The sequence below is a fragment of the Staurois parvus genome, unplaced genomic scaffold (assembly GCF_062004578.1).
Source record: "Staurois parvus isolate SC_StPar_1 unplaced genomic scaffold, SC_StPar_1.0 ptg000198l, whole genome shotgun sequence".
NCBI classification, from domain to species: domain Eukaryota; kingdom Metazoa; phylum Chordata; class Amphibia; order Anura; family Ranidae; genus Staurois; species Staurois parvus.
Window position 1 is genome coordinate 10,742,200 of NW_028317994.1, and position 21,466 is coordinate 10,763,665.

The window sequence follows — 21,466 nt, forward strand, 5'->3', positions numbered from 1 at the left end:
AGTGAAGTGTGCGGTGATTCTAAGATCGACGGCACTCATCTGCATGTCATACTGACTGACAGTATTATTTCTCTTCCCCAGCAGACTCCAAGGGCATTTAAATTAAAGGTACAGTGTTCTGCACTAATATAAAGGCTCTCTGAAGCCTAGAAACACCCTTTTTATAAGTTAAATTCGCAGCGAATATATTCAGCTCGAAGCGAATTTATTCGGCGAATTCGGCGAATCAGCCGAACCGAATTTTTAAATAATTCGCTCATCTCTAATTAGGACGTTTAGAGGCATATTTCAAGCTGAGCTTAGAGGCAGAAAAAACTCTTCTGGATTGAGTTTTTGAGAAGAGTTTTCTGGCAGAAAAAAATGCTAAATGCTCCTAAACGTGTGTACCTATGTATACATATAAGTGTGTCTATATGAGTGTTTTGTTCTGCCAAAGGAACTGGCCTAGTGTGCATGAACTCTTAAAAAGAAAAAATTTAATCCTCTACCAACAGTACCATCCACTAATCCATATGTATCTGTATGTGACCTCTAAGATCTGAAAAGGCTTTCCTTGAATATATCTGCAAATAGAGCATATACAGTTGTGTCCAAAATTATTCAACCCCCAATGCTGTAAAGGGGTTTAGGGACTATAGTGTACATTTGGAATTGTATTCAGAATCAAATCCTACAAGGACGTTGTAACTACCCAAATGCAACTAAAATGACATCAATTGTTTATGTAATACAGTAGTAAATGGTTCTTATGTGGTTTCTTCATTGCCACAATTATTCAACCCCTTAAAGACTACCACTCTGAAGAACAGAGGTTCATACAGGTGCTTTCCATCAGGTATTGAAAACACCTGTGGATGTCACCGAGCAGCAATCAAGCATAATAAGCACCAATTAGGCAGCTTTAAAATGACTGTGATACTCAGCTCCTTCTAGACATTTACTGGTGTGGTTACAAACATGGTGAAGGCAAGAGAATGGTCCAGGAAGACAAGAGAAGAGGTGATTTCTCTTCACAGGAAGGGCAATGGCTATAAGAAGATTGCAAAGATGTTAAACATACCAAGAGACACCTTAGGAAGCATCATTCGCAAATTCAAGGCAAAGGGCACTGTTGAAACGCTACCTGGTCGTGGCAGAAAGAAGATGCTGACTTCGACTGCTGTGCGCTACCTGAAGCGTAGAGTGGAGAGAAGTCCCCGTGTGACTGCTGAGGAACTGAGAAAAGATTTGTCAGATGTGGGTACAGAAGTTTCAGCCCAGACAATAAGACGCACACTGCGTAATGAAGGCCTCCGTGCCAGAACTCCCAGGCGTACCCCCTTGCTGTCTCCAAAGAATAAGAAGAGTCGACTGCAGTATGCCAAAAGCCATGTGGACAAACCACAAAAGTTGTGGGATAGTGTTCTGTGGACTGATGAAACAAAATTAGAACTGTTTGGGCCCATGGATCAACGCTATGTTTGGAGGAGGAAGAACAAGGCCTATGATGAAAAGAACACCTTGCCTACTGTGAAGCATGGTGGAGGGTCAATCATGCTTTGGGGCTGTTTTGCTTCTGCAGGTACAGGGAAGCTTCAGCGTGTGCAAGGTACCATGAATTCTCTTCAGTACCAGGAGATATTGGATGGAAACGTGATGCAGTCCGTCACACACCTGAGGCTTGGGAGACGTTGGACCTTTCAACAGGACAATGATCCCAAGCATACCTCCAAGTCCACTAGAGCATGGTTGCAGAGGAAAGGCTGGAACATTTTGGAGTGGCCATCGCAGTCACCAGACTTAAATCCGATTGAGAACCTCTGGTGGGACTTAAAGAAAGCAGTTGCAGTGCGCAAGCCTAAGAATGTGACTGAACTGGAGGCCTTTGCCCATGAAGAATGGGCGAAGATACCCGTAGATCGCTGCAAGACACTTGTGTCAAGCTATGCTTCACGTTTAAAAGCTGTTATAACTGTAAAAGGATGCTGTACTAAGTACTAAGATTGAATGTCACTTGGGGGTTGAATAAAACTGATAATGCTGTGAGCACAGAAAAGACATTTGTGGTTATTTCATTATAACTGTTATGTTATATTTGTCTGACCTACAAGTGCCTCTTTAATGTAAATGTAAGCAAGATGACTGAATGATCAAAAGCAATGTCAAACTGGCCAAAACACTCAATTTCAGTGGGGGTTGAATAATTTTGGCCACAACTGTAACTGGGGTGATGTAAACTTGTGAAAACACTGGTTTCCCAGATGCATCAAAGCAGAACAGGAGAAAACCAACCAAGAGATTAATGGGGAATCTATGTTTTAGACAGGAGCATACAAAGAAGAGATGGGATCTTCGACAGCCAGGATAAGCAGAATAAAATGAGGAGATCAGGGTTTCTACATGCTGAGAAGAGATCTGAGCACTATATTCTGGGTATGGGATAGTATATAGTAGGAAGATATGAGAAAATAAAGTCTGCATAAGGCCCCTTCATTTCTAAAGGCAGCCCTGTGTCCAAGCCAGGAACTTTACAATAAATACATAAGACAGTTTCAGTTAATATTTCCTTGAGTAATAAAATTAAAACCTTTGTGATAGACTTTCTACATCAGTTCTTTACCAGGTTTAAGAGGCACTTTAGTCCCTCATGCCACTGCATAACAAGTACTGTTACTTCTCTCTTCAATTACAACAGCTCATTAATCAGAACAGATTACAAGTGGTCAAATTACAATATAACCTGAATGGTGGAGAAGGCTGATCAGCCTATGGCTTTGGGATTCTATGAATATTTTTTCTGCAGCCTGCCTTTCCCCCTGTGTTGTGGCTGTTAAATGCCTGGGAGGATAAAGAAAATGATGGCAAAGCAGAGGAATTGCAGATGCACACTGTGAAGACCAAGCACCACATCAATACCAAAGAAATACAGAAAAAATATAGTTTAAAAATACATATGTAAATTAAAACAAGTAAAAACAACAAAAAAAAGTTATAAATTGGAATCTGCCACTCTGAAACAACCAGTGTCTTATTTCTCTCAGATAATACACTCTGAATTTAATTGCAAAACAAAACCTGCATTGTCTCCTTCAATTTTGTGCTTATTTAAGTGCTACCTACCTTCCTACCTAACACATAACTGGAATGTTGGGAATAATGTTTGGATATTGGGGTTGGGAAAGGGTTCAGAGAATGTGTAGCTGTGATTTTAAATAGTTTTTTTGCATTCTGACTTTTTTTTTAACTTTAAAGGTTAAGGGTAATTTTTGTGGGAAAAAAATTAGCAAATAAACAAAATGATATAATATATACGATTGCGATACAAGCCATATTATAATTGAATGTTTTAAAAATTACCTTTCCTTTTCAATTTGCAGTTCTGTAATTTTCTGTAAAATATAATGCATTGTGGATACCTGGAGAAATTCTGTACACACCCCCTGAAAATATAATTTCCTGCATGCGTTATTGGCTCACTAAGTGACATGTCACGTTTTTGGCATCCCCTGTAACAAAAATGTCATTTTTGGGGATGCAGATCTTGGCAATTTCCTCATTAGAGCCCTGCAAGTCCAGCAGATGATTGATAATTATAAAACCACTCCCATAAAGATTCACTCTGCACATGAACACCGATAAACACACAGAATAACAAATAATACAATTAACCGCACTTGGATAGCTGAATAAAAGCAGCCAGCATAAATTTGATTGATCACAAATAAAACATATTAAATTATTAACATGCAGTGCTTAACAAACCTATAACAATATATAAAGTCCATATAGTTGACAGGAGCTCCCGCCAAGGAGAAAAAGAGATCCCAACGACAACTTGAGTATGGAGGTAGTCATACATAACACCATGGTGATAGAGCCAAGCAGCTTACCAGATCCCAAGTTCCTCAAATTATAGAATGATGAGCAGTTGGAGAAAACCATCAATATACTTCCATATTTCCTATATTGATGGTTTACTCCAACCGCTCATCATACAGACTCCTTCATATTTGAAGGACTCCTCTCAGGTCATTAGACTATTAAGTGATTTCCAGTGGAAAGACAGTTCAATTTTGGCTACTGGGGATGTAACATTTCTTTACACCATCATCTCTCATCAGGATGGTTTTGAAGATGTAGATACCTTTTTAAAACGTGATGTTAGTTTGTCATCTATGCAGAGAAATGTTGTTTTATAATTATTGGAGTTCACTATGCAACATAACTGTTTTTAGTTTGGAGGATCTTATTTCCTTCAAAATAGAGGTGTTGCCATGGGAACTAAATTTGCTCCCAGTATGGACAACCTTTCTGTGGCCAAATGGGAGGAAGACATTATATTTAATGAAAGTAAATTAGAACTTCTATTTTGGAGAAGGTACATCAATGATGTGCTTTTGGTATGGTATGGTGATATCAGTTCCTCAAATGAGCATTTCAGAAATTGGTGCACAGGAAAGGAATCTTATGTTGCAGGATAAGCCCAGAGATAAAGGTGGGTTGGCCAGTGATAATTTTAATCGTGCTTTTGTGACCACCTATTCTCACCAATATCATGATGTCAAAAGGATCTTTTGAAAGCATTGGAAAGTCCCAGAAAAAGGAAAACGTTCTGGTCCTTTTAATTACTGAGGTTCCTCAAGTGGTCTGTAGGGGAGTACCACACTTATGGTTACATCTGTTTCTCAATGTTATAGACCCCCATAAAAAACCTACTATGTTTTATGATGTTAAAGGCTTTTTTCCTTCCCATAAATGTGTGGTTTGCTAACTTAATAAAATTGGGGAGAGAGGCATTTGTCAGTTTTGTTCCAAGGTTACATTTAAATCCTGTGAGATTAATTCCTTTATTACATGCTCCTCCACATATGTAGTGTATCTGATTCAATGTCAATACAGTTTACAGTACGTGGGCCACACAATTAGATGCAGGTGCTGCTTAAAGTGTTACTAAACCCAGGACTCTGCATTCACTATATCTGGTCTCCCCCAATACACAGAAGATGGAAATGCAATTACTTTAGTAAATATAAACTGCTAAATACCTTTTTCTCATCAGCAGTTAAAGCAGTCTTGTGACTTCTATCAGTGTCCAGCAGAGCACAGGTTAAAGTTTGTAGTAGGGGTTTTCATTCTCCCCTGATTGTCCTTTCAGGATGCAGGACCCCTGACCTTCTGTCTGGACAGTGCTGATTAGCCCTGATCTGATCACATGCACCTTCCCAAAGAAAAAGAAAAAACTATTAATACACTTCAAACTGAGCATGTGCACAGTTCTCCCGATGCTCTGTTCTATCAGCAGATGAAATGGGGACTGTGAAAGAAGAGGAGGATCAGAGGAGACAGGCTCAAACATCCTTTTCACACAATGCTGAGGATTAACCCCTTAAGTTCCTCTGTTCCTCTGTATAAGCATGCTTTACTGCATATACGGATTGATTTTACTGTTGTGGTTTTAACAACACTTTAAGTAACATATTGCTAATATAAAATGTGGGTTCCCGGGGCATAGTGTCTCAAAGCATTATGCCTGGTTTCATGACAAGAATCCTGAGGGCACTAGGTTTTTTGCCACTGACAAATACATATGTTCCAGACTGGGGAGGCAGTTGTATCTGGTGAGAAATTTCGAAATTGGAAACTCGCTGGATATATGAGCATAAATCTTTTACTCCTCATGGAACGGACATAGAATGGGACATTAATAGTTTATAAGAATGGCATATTAATTTTGAAACTCATATTTTATATGGATTGTTTCATTATGATTGTTTTTACGTTTTAAGTTACATTTTATGTGGAAATTTTTAATGCTGCTTTATTGTAGTTTTATGTTTTTCCACAAGATGAAACCAGTTGGGTGTTTTTCCAGACATTGGCTTTGTGACTATGAGTTTTTTCTTCCCACTGGCCGGCCTTTAGAATTACACGTGAACTGTTTTGTTTATGGGTTTTGGAACGCATCAAGAATTGTATACTTCCGGCCTTCTTTGCTTCCTCCCTATGGAACGAAGGGTGATTTCTGACTTCTTAGTATTTATGGCATGCTACTGTCTATTTTCCATGCCCCTGATAACGTCAATTTGTGAAGAAATGTGTGGGGCGGGGCCTGTGATTTATTACACCAGCACGATGGATGCCACAGCTATTTTGATAAATTATTACAAGCGCTGTTTACTTAATTATAGGTGAATGTAATAACCTTAATAAATTGTTTTTATGAGCATACTACAGTGTGGGAGTTTTCTCTATTTAATTTTTTTTAATGAGGATTGCCTTGTTTCATCTCTGTTGTTATCCTACAGTGTGGGGATTCTTTGAGGATCATTTTTAAAGGCACAACCACCTTAGATTTAAAGTTTATTGTGTTGGACATGGATAGAGTGATGTTAAGCCATTGAGTTTAATGTTCATCAGGCACATATGACCATTCTATAATTTGAGGGTCTTTGGATACAGTAAACTGCTTGGCTCACGGATCACCGTAGTATTGTGTATGACTACCTCCACACTCAAGTTGGTGGAGGGATCTCTTCTTTTTCTCCTTGATGGGAGCTCCTGTCTACTATATGGACTTTATATATTGTTATAGGTCTGTTAAGTACTGCATGTTTATAATTTAGTAAACACACAGAATAACAGAATCTGCAACAAAATGTGTTAAAATCCTTGCAATGTACATAGATCACCCAGAGGGGAATGTTTTTTTTTTCTCAACAAAAATGGAGTCAGTCTTTAAACATAGTGTGATACTATGAAAAGAGGAGCTTACAAACTATACTATTTAACAAAATAACAGAATGAAGGTCCGGCTCTTAACATACAGTTGTGTTCCAAATAATAGCAGTCAGACATCACTAACCTGATCAATCACTGTTTTTGGTAGAAATGATGTTTCTACATGGCAAATAAAATAGCAGGTGTAGTAGAGTAATAGAAATCCAACAGACCCAACAGTCATGACATGCATGCTGCTGATTCTGTGTAATTGAATCACTAATTGAAAGGGGCATGTTCAAAATAATAGCAGTGTGGAGTTCTATTAGTGAGGTCATTCATTCTTTGAAAAACAGGTGGCAATTATTGCCCTTATTTAAGGAAGGAAGGCAGCAAATGTTGTACATGCTGGTTATAGTGCATTTCTCTCTGAAATTCTGAGGAAAATGGGTCGTTCCAGACATTGTTCAGAAGAACAGCATACCTTGATTAAAAAGTTGATTGGAGAGGGGAAAACATATAAAGAAGTGCAGAAAATGATAGGCTGCTCAGCTAAAATGATCACAAATGCTTTAAAATGGCAACCAAAACCTGAAAGACATGGAAGAAAGCGAAAAACTACCATTCGAATGGATAGAAGAATAGCCAAAATGGCAAGGATTCAGCCAACAATCAGCTCCAGGAAGATCAAAGAAGGTCTAAAGTTACCTGTGAGTACTGTTACAATTAGAAGACGCCTATGTGAAGCCAAGCTATCTGCAAGAAGCCCCCGCAAAGTCCCACTGTTGAAAAAAAGACATGTGCTGAAGAGGTTACAATTTGCCAAAGAGCACATTGACTGGCCTAAAGAGAAATGGCGCAACATTTTGTGGACTGATGAAAGTAAGATTGTTCTTTTTGGGTCTAGTGGCCGGAGACAGTTTGTCAGACGACCCCCAAACACTGAATTCAAGCCACAGTACACTGTGAAGACAGTGAAGCATGGTTGTGCAAGCATCATGATATGGGGCTGTTTCTCTTACTACGGTGTTGGGCCTATTTATCACATACCAGGGATCATGGATCAGTTTGAATACATCAGAATACTTGAAGAGGTCATGCTGCCTCATGCTGAAGAGGAAATGCCCTTGAAATGGGTGTTCCAAGAAGACAATGACCCCAAACACACCAATAAACGTGCAACATCTTTGTTCCAGACCAACAAGATTGACGTTATAGAGTGGCTAGCCCAATCCCTGGATCTTAATCCAATAGAAAACTTGTGGGGTGACATCAAAAATGCAGTTTCTGAGGCAAAACCAAGAAATAGAGAAGAACTGTGGAATGTAGTCCAATCATCCTTGGCTGGAATACCTGTTCACAGGTGCCAGAAGTTGGTTGACTCCATGCAACACAGATGTACAGCAGTTCTCAGAAAAAGTGGTTTTACAACTAAATATTAATTAAGTGATTCAAAGGAAAGCAAAATCTTCAAACATTTTTCAGTTTATATAGTGAATGTTTGAGTTTGTGAAGAAGAATACAAACACTGCTATTTTTTTGAACAGTCTAATATTCACTTTTCTTCAATTTTTTTAGAGGAACAACACAAATTTGATATATTTTCTTCATGTTTTGATTTGGAATAGAATGTGTAGTGTTTCCAATGCATTTGTGTGTATGGAAATAAAAGCTATTAGAAGGATTTTGAGCTTTATTCACTTTACACACTGCTATTATTTTGAACACAACTGTACATAAATATTAGTTAACCCAGAACTAGACGGAGGGGAAATGGCGGATGTGAGCTTCCTGAGGATGCCAGATTGGCAAAACATGTAGAGGCAGATTGTCACATTCAGCTATATCCGACTATTGGAGCTCACTCCTGTGGTTAGCGCAGAAAAGCTGAGTGTATCAGTGCCGAGGATTGGGCACCAACAAATATCTGAAACTGTGGATTTATTGGGAAAATATAGAGAAGAAATCTACTGTGAGCATCAACCCTGGTGACACAAAGTGCAATAGACCTTCTTTTAATTAAGGGATCATGGAGGGTTGGTGAGTGCAATATATTGACACATGGTAGTGGAGCACTAAGAGGTTTCACACAAAGATGTATACCAAGCACTAGAAGAATATTTTTGGCACCATATTTGATTTGGAGTGGGACTTTTGAATATTTATCTCATATATATATATATACTGTATATATATATATATATATATATATATATATACTGTATATATATATATTTTTTTGTTTTTCTTTTCTTAATAGGAGTTAACTCTTTTATAGGCGCTAATATCACCATTGCAGAAGCGCACTATTCAAATATGCATTCCACATTAAATTATATATCTATTTTAGGTAAGAAGGCACCCAGTCATTTATACCATACTATTTAACAGGTTTGCCACTGGTCAATTAGTACAAATCTGAAGTCTGTAGTTTTTTCATTTTAACAGTAAACTTTCTTTTTTTCTTTTAGATCTGTTGTAGCTGCTACTTCTACCAATCAATTCAGGCCCTTCAGACAAACCTAGCAGAAAAGGGCATTTTGAAATAATTCTGTTGGAGTGCTGCTGTTGTATTTAACCTCTTCCTGACCACGCTATAGCCGAATGATGGCTACAGCGCTTTAATCCAGTCCTGGGAGGGCGTCATATGATGTCCTCCCAGAACTGCAGCCCCCACGCATTATCAGTGCCCTGATTATCAGTACAGACCCAAAAGTGCCCATCAGTGCTGCCAATCTGTGCCCACCAGGGATGCCAACTTGTGCCCAGCAGTGCTGCTAATCTGTGCCAGTCAGTGTTACCACTTTGTGCCATCAGTGCTGCCAATCTGTGTCCATCAGCGCCACCAGTCAGTGTCACCTATCAGTGCCATCAGTGCTGCATATCAGTGCTGCCAAACAGTGCCACCTATCAGTGCCCTTCAGTGCTGCCTATTAGTGCCCATCAGTGCCCTTTTTTAATTTTCAGTCTTTTTCTCTTTTTTTGTTTAGCTCTATTTGTTTGAAAAAAAAAAGATAAAATGTTCATATGAGTACAGTGTTGAATGACCACGCAATGTCATTCAAAGTGTGCCAGCACTGAAAGCTGAAAACTGGCCTGGGCAGAAAGGGGGTGAAAGTGCCCAGTAGGTAAGTGGTTAAAGCAGTATTAAACCTAAAACCAAACATTTATTATATTGCTACTTACCAATTCCTTTCTAATGTATCTCTTTGGAAGATGTTAATAGAAGATACATTGTTTGCTTGTAAACTTAATGATGTATTGTTCACTCTGGTCAATATTTATGCCCCTTCTGTCAGACAGATCAACTTTAATGTTAATACCATTGGTGATCCTGCCCCTGATTCTATGGCAGTTAACACGAAAAGATCCTGACCCCTAAGTACTTTCATGCCCCTGAAAGATGTCTTTTGAGATGAAACATACATCAAGCTAAGGGCAGAATGTAGCGGTGACATCATCACACACCATGAAAGATAAAGCATTTTCATGCAATGTTCGTTTGTACACCTTGCTGTACACTAAAGTTTTGTTAGTACCATACCTCTTTTAATAATTGCTTCAAACTAAATACTGCACTATAGAGCCTCTTTCTGTGTTATTCCTGCAACATGGTTGAGTTGTTAGCTACAGAGCTGCTCTTTGTGATGAGAATGTTAGGATCCTGGCTGCTCTTTGGATCACATTGAAGCTCTGTGAGACCTCTTGATCTGTACGGTCCATTAGTCTGGGTAAGCAGTTTGATCTGATGGTGGAGGGGCACTTGGAGAATTACTCTCTAAACACAAGTTACACATTTTGAAGCATGGAGTGTTGACACTTATGGGCTTTATGTCATTGATTTAAAGCACTGTATATGTTTGTGTTTGTTTGTTTTTTGTGACACTGCAGGTGTGATATTTTTTATTGTTAATTTCTGACTGTTATTCACGCATGATTTTTCATATTTAAGAGTTTAAAGTAATAGTGCAACACATTGATTGGATTCATATGTTTTGCATTGCTGGTGTTCAAACAATAGTAATTACTGCTGTTTTATATTTTTAATTATACTAATCCCTTTAGTATAGTTTTTTTTACTTTGTATACTTCCTTTAGACTGCTTAGAACTCCATATTCCTAACTTAAATCTGTCCTTATGGTTTCATCTAGGAATTCAGACTATCCAAGAAATATTTGTGAACAATAAATTGGCATCATTTGGTGGTCTCTGAAGGACATAACTCATTTTGGAGACTTATCACCATATGCAAATCTCATGTTTGTTTCTCACGCTACTGTTTCCACCAACATACTTGATGAATGTGGAGCTGTTTAATTTGTATGACTCTACCTTACCCTTAACCAAAAGTATTAAATTTTTCTAAAAGGAATTAAGTAATTCTCATAGATTCACTAACCATCACCATATTAAAATGGAACATGACCTTGACCAAGTCTACCCAGAAACCAAATGGCAAGCAGCCTTTAGGATGTCTTACAGCTCTATTCTCTATGCACAAAATTTGGAATTGCTCCAAAAGTCCTACATAGGTGATATATCACTCCATATACTCCAAAATATCCTCAGTAATCCCACACAGTGTTGGAGAAATTGTGGTTCTGTGTAATCCATATTATGTCTTCAAATTAATTTCAGAATTTACACCCGCACCACTCCCTCCTTCTACTGAATTGGCTTTTTTACATATAAACATAGATACCATCCCCTCCAAGATCATAATTGCCATTGTTCAAATTCTCCTATCTGCGAAACCTAATAATACAATACACTGGAACTCCTCCATTATCCCAAGGATGTCAGATATTATTAAAGAAGAGAATCAGAAAAAATTATTGTGTTTCTAAGTTTAACCCTTCTTGGAATTCATGGCTTACACACTCCTATTATACTGCCAAATAACATCTGCTATTGCTTAGAAGCTTTCATCTATAACATGACCATTGCTTCCTTGACTTGTACTGGTTGTGAATCGCAGGATCCCTCTCTCTATTACCTTCAGTTTTATACTGAGTGCCTTAATACTGCAGGCTTGTGGACTGTTACTATACTACATAGTTTGTAGTCTTCTACAGTTTTTTTACACATTATTTTCTCGATCCGTATTTTTTTTTCATACCTGTATTATTTTTCCACCTTGCTTAATTGTTTGTTATTAGGTGATGACATGTACACCCATTTCTTGTATATTTTTCTGTAAAATGTAACCTTTTTGAAAAATAAAGGCAAACAGACTATGCACTTTGCAAGAGCAGTTGCATTCTGTAAGGTAACTTGCTCTGGCGCTTAGTAAATGAGGTGAAGCCCTGCTGAATTCCATCATCCAATCATGTGCAAGCAAAAATTCTGTTTTGTTTTTTTCTTACACGTGATTGGGTATTTTTTGAAGGTGAAGCTTCACATCATTTACTTAGCTATTGTAAAGTGCACAGTCTATTTGTCTTTAATGTTCTAATTACATAATCTCATACTCGGTATCTGAAAATCTGCATATGTGCTGATTTTTTTATTTCTGTAACTAAAGATGACCAGGGCAGAATGTGAATTGTTGTCAAATTGCCAGAGCAGAGATGTTTAAACAGCATTATATATGCGTCCGCTCCGGTACCCAGCCCCCACCCGGAGTACGGTTTTCACTACGGCAGGCTTCTGCTTGAGAGCAGTGAGCATGCGTGACTGCGCCGCGCTGGGAGCAACAGAGGGCGGTGACGTCAGGGCCGGGCTTCCAGCGTGAAGTGTGTTTCTCTTCCCCTCCCGGCTGCCCAGCAGAGACTTCAGCTCCAGCTACCTTTTTCACCCTTCACATTAGTGCAGAGGATTCTTTTTTGCTCACTGGGTTGGTGAGCAATTATTTCCTAGAGGCTTCCGATCTGGGGTAATGGATGTACCCTAAAGTGATCTGCAACGTCAGGAGAAGTGCCTGTTACCAGGGGATAAGGATCCTGAGTGATCCTGAAAGCTGTTTGGCCCTTAGGGGTCAGTTTAAGGAGGTGAGGAGGCAATTTAGTCTTAGGAGGTGAAGAGTGGCACGGTTGTGGAACAAGATCACATTTGTTTGCACATTTTTTTTACACATTGCATGAACTTTACCGATTTATATGGACATTCTAATTCATTTTTTTTGGGACTTATTTCATTAATATATTAAGTGTGGTCACACATCATATTTGGAGCACTGTGAGAATTATGTTTTTTATTTTTTTCTTATGATAGTTTATTTATATTTACTTATAATTGCCATAGTATGTGGGCACGAAGGGATGAATAACACTGAGTGGCACTTGTGAACGAAGATATCTCACCTTATGATTTGTGTTTGATTTATTTTGTGACACTATTGCATGTGAGCACAATTATTGTAGTATTTGTTTTTTATTTGAGCGCTGCACTACATATAATTTTATTAATTATATATGGAAAACAGATGGTAAGAATGACAGAAGGCCCCCAACCCTATTCAGAGATTATTTTCCAGCTTGGCATAGATGGTCTCTTTTACAGGTCATGTGAACTAATTGTCCTCTCTGTTCAAATATGCATCTCACTGTCCTTGAATGAATGTTCCTTTTTCTTAAGGTGCAGAAAGGCTGAAGAGCAACTTCCTGACACTGACTAGCACTGAAGACGAGGAATGGAGAGCAAAAACAAAATGTCTTCAAATTCACAAACCAAGTAATTTAAGTGTGATTATCTACTACTACTGCTCAAGTATGTGATTTAAAAGCTTTGTCTTTTTTTCTCATGTTGTCCTTGGTTAGACACCAAAATTGACCTTGCCTGATGGCCTCCAGTGAAAGTAATCAGGGCATCAACAATTTGACACAGAAGAAGTTTTGAAAGATTAAAGTAAATCTTCATAATAAGCTAGTGGACTGTCCATAAATGTGGTGAATGATTATAATAATGATGATGATCAATGCCATTTATGGAACCAATTGAAAAATGAGCACATATTAATGACATCTTGCAGAGAATGCTACCAGTATAGTATATGCACTGTGTAGCCTTGGGATTATAGTGACCCCATTGCACATTGTACCTGTACCTGTAATAAATGATTAGGCTTTAAAAAATGAAGGCAGTCATAAGATAGCATAGTAGAGCATGCATACCGTAATGGCTATGCTAAAAAGCAAGGTGCCAAATATTCAGAGATATACAGTAAGTCAGCATAATCAGGCTTGAGTGTCAGTTTGCCAAGATCAGTTTTCTCATCTATATTGAAATGTACTTTTTTAGGTTTTATATAGAGTAGGATTTTATATTCTGGAGGGTGATTAAAACCCCTCTCAGGTTATTTTGTGTTCCACTGAGACTTCTCACTACATCCTGTTCCTGAGATATAAAAAAAAGTAAAGGAAAACTCTCTAAAGTGAAAAGAATTCCCATCTTAGAAAGTTGTCATAGGGGCATGTGTTTTTGTTGGATGATTTTGATGACATCTGATAAAATGTGTATTTCCTATCACTTTTTGTTTTAGTGACAATTGTCACCAGGATAAATAGAGTGGCAACTCTTCCAAACATAGACACAGATAGCAATAAAATCTGACAGGGCCTAACTCTATCTATCAATGCTATCAATCTATCAAAAACTAAAAAAACTAAACAAAAAAAAAACTTTACATGTGTTGTACTTAAAATATAATTTTTTTGCTTTAGTGCCAAAATTTAAAACTTTTCCAGAAATTGAGTAGACGTTTTGTAACTGTTTCAAGTATACCTTTGATATGGAAACTTCTATTTTTATTTTAAACCATCTGGTCTACATTTAACAGATCTATTCCTGTTAAAGTGATTTTGCCTGCCAAAACAAAGGTACAATATTGTGTAGATAGCTTCAAGTACATACTGTATTTCACTTGTTATGTATTTTAAGATTCTGAGAATCATTAACCATTAATATAAATTAATATACATTTTAATTTGTTTATATATTTTAATATTTGTAACTATTTTGTAACAAGCCTAATGATGGCATGGCATTTTCCTGCAGCAATGCTTTCTATATACGGAAACATTTTTAAATAAAAATGGAAATCTACAAGTACAACAACTCACATAAGCTTTCAGATGGAAATATTGACATTTGTGCCCTATAAAGGTGATCCTGCATTTCCTATTAACCCTGTATTAATGCTATCAGTACAGGTGCATGATTCAAAATCTGTACCAAGACTTATGCTATAAGTTATAATTTCTCAAATATTATTCAGTCTTACAGAAAAAGCATTACAGTTTATTTTCTATTGGAATGAATGGTGCTTTGATGTGTATTCTAATTTATTGCTGTATACGTGTTTTAGGTATATGTTCTTTAGTATAAGCAAGAACCTTGCAGAAGTCCTGCTGATATTCTAACATTGAATCTTCTATGAACAACATAAAGTGTATGTCTGAAGTGACATCATGGCTAGTGATTTGTTGTATTTTTCACTGTTTTTTATTATTCTTGGGGAGGTCAGTGGGTTTCTAGGGGTTAGTTGGCTCAATAAAAATTTAATTTGATATGTCTACATTTATTAGGTAAAATGTTAGCATATTTAAAAATGTATTCTCAAGATTTGTTATTTTTTGGAGAAGCACCCTAAACTCTTGTGCATTTGGTAATCATTATTGCTTTTGGAGGCAGAGTTATGATTCTCCTGGATTTGTTTGTTGTTTTTTTTTTTCTCAGTGATTCCTTGTTTTCTGTTACAAATTAACAGGAAGTTAAAAAGACACACTTCCAGCTCCTTTCTAAATTATTTTTATTAATCTGAAACAAAGAACAAAGGCAATAATCGCTTATATATTATCTTCAACTACACATTAATTTTCATATAAATTACTATTATGACATGTTATATATACTTCTCTTATTAGCAACATCAGACTCACTAATCAGGTCATCATTTCAAAGCAGAGCATTTAATTTACTGATTTGAACCATTTTCCCCTCAGCATCACTGCTAATGTCATTCTACAGCAAATTTAGCTGAAACAATCCATGCAGGCTGGCAGCAGGTACTTTACTGGCAAGAAAAAGAATTAGATCTAGTATCTGCAGTTAATTTCTGCCCTTTATGAAACTTAAATTCTGAGCAACCCTTTAAATGCCTTGTAGTTCATATATTGGAACTCATTTTACCTGCCTAAAGGTTTTTGATTCTACTCAGCAAGTCTTGTGACCAAGGCACACAACCTGATCTACGACCACACTTCAGACTACACTGCACTACACTACAAGCATATTTACAATACTCCATTTTTTTTGTTTCTAGACTTCATCATTCATTTTCCTTGCAGATCATATGTATCCTCTTCTGTGTCTCTGTTGCAGTGACTCCCAAACTTCCGGTTGGGGAGCTCTCACACAATCATTTGCCTGGCCCATGAGCACTTGTGCTTGTAACGTGTATGAGCACTGAAGATTCATAGATTTTCTTATGGTCTCCCCTCTGTCTTATTCCTTAGGTGGAGGAATAGAAGAAATGTAAGTAAAAAGGTAAAAACAGTTTTACAGTGATATACTGTATACTTTTTTTAATTTAAATAACAGGTTTGGTCATATTGTTACAGATGCACTTCTTTTCTTCTCAGCTGAAAATGGATTCACATGCCAGCTGCCAATTATAATCAGGAGGGTGGAGATGTGAGTGGGGAAGGTGTCCTACTACACAACAGCCTAATTGTGTCATGTCTGAGCACAGTGCAGCTTCATATCAGGGTGACTGCACAGTGAATGAAGCCACCACAAAATGGAAGTATACTCCAGTAAACTTTTAACTGCATTTTTAGAAGAACATAATGGCTAAGCATAGAAAAATCACAGTACGTTTGGTGACAAGATTAGATTTTACTCAGTTGGGAACAAAATAGTTCTAAAGCCTCAAGGTTTTTTACCTTAATGCATTCTATGCATTAAGGTAAAAAAACCTTCTGTGTCACAGACTCGCCCTCTCACTCCCCTTTTACTTACCTGAGTCCCATTGTGATCCAGTGCTGTGCGTGAGAGCTGCAGCTCTCCTGCCTTTGTCCCTCCTTACTAGGCAGATTGATAGCAGCAGGAGCCATTGGCTCCCACTCCTGTCAATCAACTCCAGTGATGAGGGAGCAGGGGGCAGGGCCAAGTCCCACTGTCTGTGTCAACAAACGCATTAGCGGGATTTAGAAGTGAACTTGGATGAGTGCCCCCATGGGAATTGGCTTCCTATCAGGAGCAGCAAGAGCGGTGGAGCCAAGAGCACTGTCGGGAAACCCAAGAAGAGGAGGACTGGGGCCACTCTCTGCAATTCTGTTGCACAGAGCAGGTGACTATAGATATGTTTGTTATTTTAAAAAAATCTTTTGCAACCACTTTAATAACACTTCAATCAATACAGCTTGGTAATTGAGATGGTTTTATGTGCCCAGAGAACTCTGGGGAATAGAGTTCCCTGTGACATCACTGCCCATATTTGGACTAAGTCCAAATATGGGTAATGTCATCACAAGAATCTTCACTATGAATTCACCAAAGCATAGTTCATACCCTATTGCCAGCCTTTGGATATCAAAGTTGAATTGTAGTTCATAGGTAGTGATGAGGTTTAGGTTCGGAGCCATCTTGGATTTGCGGTGGATCTAACTGTTTTATGGTTCAGCTAAACTCCAAATTCATTGCCAAAAATGTGTGCCTGAACACTGCATTTCTCAGATGGGTCTCAAAGACCCATTGTGTAAACCCAGTGATTTTTACAACTGTCTGTAAATATCAGGGTCTGATAAGTTGTCATGCTGCATTGACTTTTGTAAGTAAAACTAGTCAAATTACTTGTTAGGGTATTTCAGTGTTTCCATATTGTGTTTATACTGTTTAAATATTGATTGTCCTAGTTTTTAATGTCATTTTTCAGGTTGCCAATAAACAAATGTGCTCCGTCAGTTAATTTTCCATGTTTTACCAGTAAAAAAATGCTGTGGGAGGTTGGTAAAACTGTCATAGACCCAATTGTCCTTCATAGGACTCTTTGGGGATTTATTAAAATTGGAGCACACGGATTCTGGTGCAACTGTGCATGATAGCCAATCAGCTTCTAACTTCAGCTTGTTCAATTAAGCTTTGAAAATAAAACCTGGAAGCTCAACTAAAACAGTGTCTCTTAAATAAATAAGTCCCAAATAATGAAAAAAAAGGCCTTGAATATGTATGGGTGGCCAACCACCAGAGAATTCAGAGAATTCTAGATATCACAGCCTTCTCTTCAACGGATCACTCACATGTCACATGCATTACCCAGTGAACCATATACCCTCACCTCCTGGATTGGATCTTAATCAATAATCAAGGTCAAATGCACTTTGCCCCTCTAGGGCTATTCTCCAACTGGTTCCAAGTGACAATCACAGGCATCAACACAGGGAATGGAACTTCTGTTCGACCTCCTCATCTCTGTGTGACATGTACTCATGCAAAAGGAATAAAACCAATAGTGCTCTACATACATTTAAAAACAATTTAATAAAATCTAAAATGGGACATTCACAAACAAATTCACTCTCAGTGCCATGTTCTGCACATTGTACAAAAAAAACGGCCTTCTGACTATAGGGTCTTCTCACTTCCCGGTGGTGGTATCAAATGTGCTGACCTGACTCTCTGATGTTCTCTGTATTTTCCCATTTGGGAACACAGGGGGCAAGATGGACCCAAGGTTGTGCTGGTCTGCTCTTGTCCTACTGAGGAAGCCTTTGGAGGTGTAGGAATGGAGTCAAGTCTGCCAGCAATACCAATGAGCCCTCTTCTGCACTTTGTCCACGTCCAGCAACCTGTATTTTAAAAGATATGTGTATGTTTACTGAAAAAGCTCTCTCAGTGTTGTAGATTGTTTTTATTTATTTATTTTAATTTTGTGTCGTTTCCTTGCAAGTAATTGGGTCTTTCATTGCAAGGTGCAATTAAATTTAGCAATTTTCCCACATTCACTAAGCTAAGGGAAAATTCACTTGCAAAAATAAATATTCCCTTACAACAGCCTACTTATCTTTGGTAAATCTACCCCATATCCGAACAAATTCAGTGTAGTTGATAATTTTGACCTTTTCTGCTAATTTCAAAGATTAAATTTGCTCTAATATGTTTTACATAGTTTACAAGTTTTACAATATTCCCTGATTCATAAGTCTGAACACATAAATAAAAAAGTATATACTACCCTGAGGAAAGTTCCTACTCTAGTTTCCTTCATCTATAATAATGTCTTATGGCTTCTATGGATTGGTGAAAGTTGTCAGCAAACTTCAGAAAGTCTTATATGAAGCGTGTGCAGTCATGTGAAAACTTAAAGCAGCATTAAAGTGATACTAAAGGCTTAAATTATTATTTTTTAAATAAAACATGGCATACTTACCTGCTCTGTGCACGTTTTCTGCACAGAGCAGCCCCAATCTAGACTCCTCTTCCTGCAAGCGGCTTGCTATGGGGGAGCTAATTCGTGCTCGCTTCCATACCTCAATCATTGTTTCCCTAAGACGTACAGAACAGGGCTTGGCCCTGCATCCACACCCTCCTCACTGGCTGTGATTGACAGCAATGGGAGCCAATGTGTCTAAGCCAATAAGAAGAAAGGGACCCAGGGTAATGGCTGCTCTCATGCACATGGATTGGGATCTGGCTTAGATAATTATTGGTAGGGGTGGGGATGCGATGGGAGAAGCATACTGAAGATTTTCCACCTTAATGCATAGAATGCATGGAGGTAAAAAACCTCTATGCTTTACAACTACTTTAAACCCAAAGCAAACATGTATTATAGTGCAGCTTACCAATTTCTTAGATGTGATTGCTGCATTCCTTTTCTTTTTTAGAATTTCTTCTCTTTATTTTCATTTTATGATGCTTCCAGTAAGTCTGTTATAATTCAACAGAAAAATCAGTTAGAATGTTGAGACAAACAATTTTCCACTGACTGGGGTACTTACCATGATCAGTTTTTTTTTAATTCATATAAGATCTTTATCCCAAAAGAAAAAGCAAACCTAGCATACCTAGAGTATAGGTTTGATTTCTTAGTGTATCTAAACTTTCTAGCACACTTATCACTCCACTCCTCCCAGACTGATAATGCTGCTGTCCAAAGATGCCCCTGTGCTCCTTCATCCAGAGTGAGGAAACTTGAATACAGGAGGGGAAAAAGCCAAAAAAGAAATCTAATACAGCCACCACAACTAAGGATTGGTAAACTGCAATATATTACATTCTTGGTTTGGGGTTTAATACTTCTTTAAGTACACCTCATGGAATTTGTTGGCATTTTCAGCATATTTGAACAGGCAAGCATTAGACCTTTATTCAAACAGTGACTACAGATAATACTTCAATAAAATTACAAGAAAAATGCCTTTCCCATTGCTTTTTCAACAAAACTATTAATAGATGTAATGGTGTACTGTCAAAAAGTAATTATACTCTTCCATCAGAAGCTGGTTTTGCCCCTTTAGCAGTAAGCATGCCTCAAAGGCTTTTTGCATGACTGCCTTACAGTCTCTGACATTGACTCACTGAAATTTTTTATCTTTCTTATCCACTCTCTTCGCCTATTTCTTCTCATTGATCCATTCCATTGTGGATTTGCTAATGTACTTTTGAGTCGATGGATGGCCCCATATTCTTATCAAGAAATCTTTGATATAATGCAGATTGTATACATGACTATACATGACTCGATTGTTGGTTATGTGTTATAGAAGACACTGGTAGTGATAGCAGAATTCAGGCTTTACTTGTGTGGCTTAAGTTACAAACATACAGAGCACATTGCGGCAGACATATTACAGACACATTACTTCCTGAAGAGATGATAGAGAAGAGGAAAGTATCAGCAAGTTTTACACATACACAACTAGTAACCTTTAGCGTACAGTGCCATCTACTGGTCAAGTGATATTACCACAGAATACTATATATAGTACATTATAGTACATGCTGTTGCATTCCCAACACCCCTTCTCAAGGGCATGTGCATAATTATGTGACATTTAGTCTCTTTTGTAGAAAACAGTGACGTTCCCTTGGCAAAGGTTTGGTGAGTGCGTCTGCAGTCATCTCCTCTGATGGGCAGTACTGGATGTCGATAACCCCTTGTTCTTGCATGTCTCTGAGCAGATGATATCTTACATCAATGTGCTTGGTTCTTGGGTTAATCTTCTCAGAGTGTGTAAGCTTTATGCATCCCTGATTGTCTTCAAAGATGGGTGTGGGTTGTGACATATTCAGTCCCATGTCTAGTAGAAGTTGACGAATCCAAATGGCTTCTTGACATGCATGTGCTGCTGCTATGTATTCCGCTTCAGTTGAAGAGAGTGCAACAGTCACTTGTTTCCGATGGTTTTGCGACCAGGAGGGAGTTCTGTTAGTGACCAAGTTTTATTTTCTTGAAGTGATTTTATTTCTTCTTCAGCTGCTTTTCTCCACTGATCGGCTTCCCTTCTCGGCAAAGTTTCTATGTCTTCCCAGGATGTTGGCTCCTGTGTTTGATGTGTTTTAGCAGCGTATGATAACCTGCGAGGTGGTATCCCTTTTGTCATTCGAGAGGATCTTCTGATTTCTTGTTGTTCAGTGGGTTCTATTGGCTCGTTGATTGTAAGTTCCACTTCTTGTTCTGGCTCTTGTCCTGCTTCGCATAAATCAGTGTCTCTTGCCGATTCAGTGTGTAAATCCTCTCCACATTTTTCAAGAATTGTATTATCTGGTGCTTCACTTTCATCAAAATAAACACTGCGGCTTACTGTGACCTTGTTGGTCTTTGGA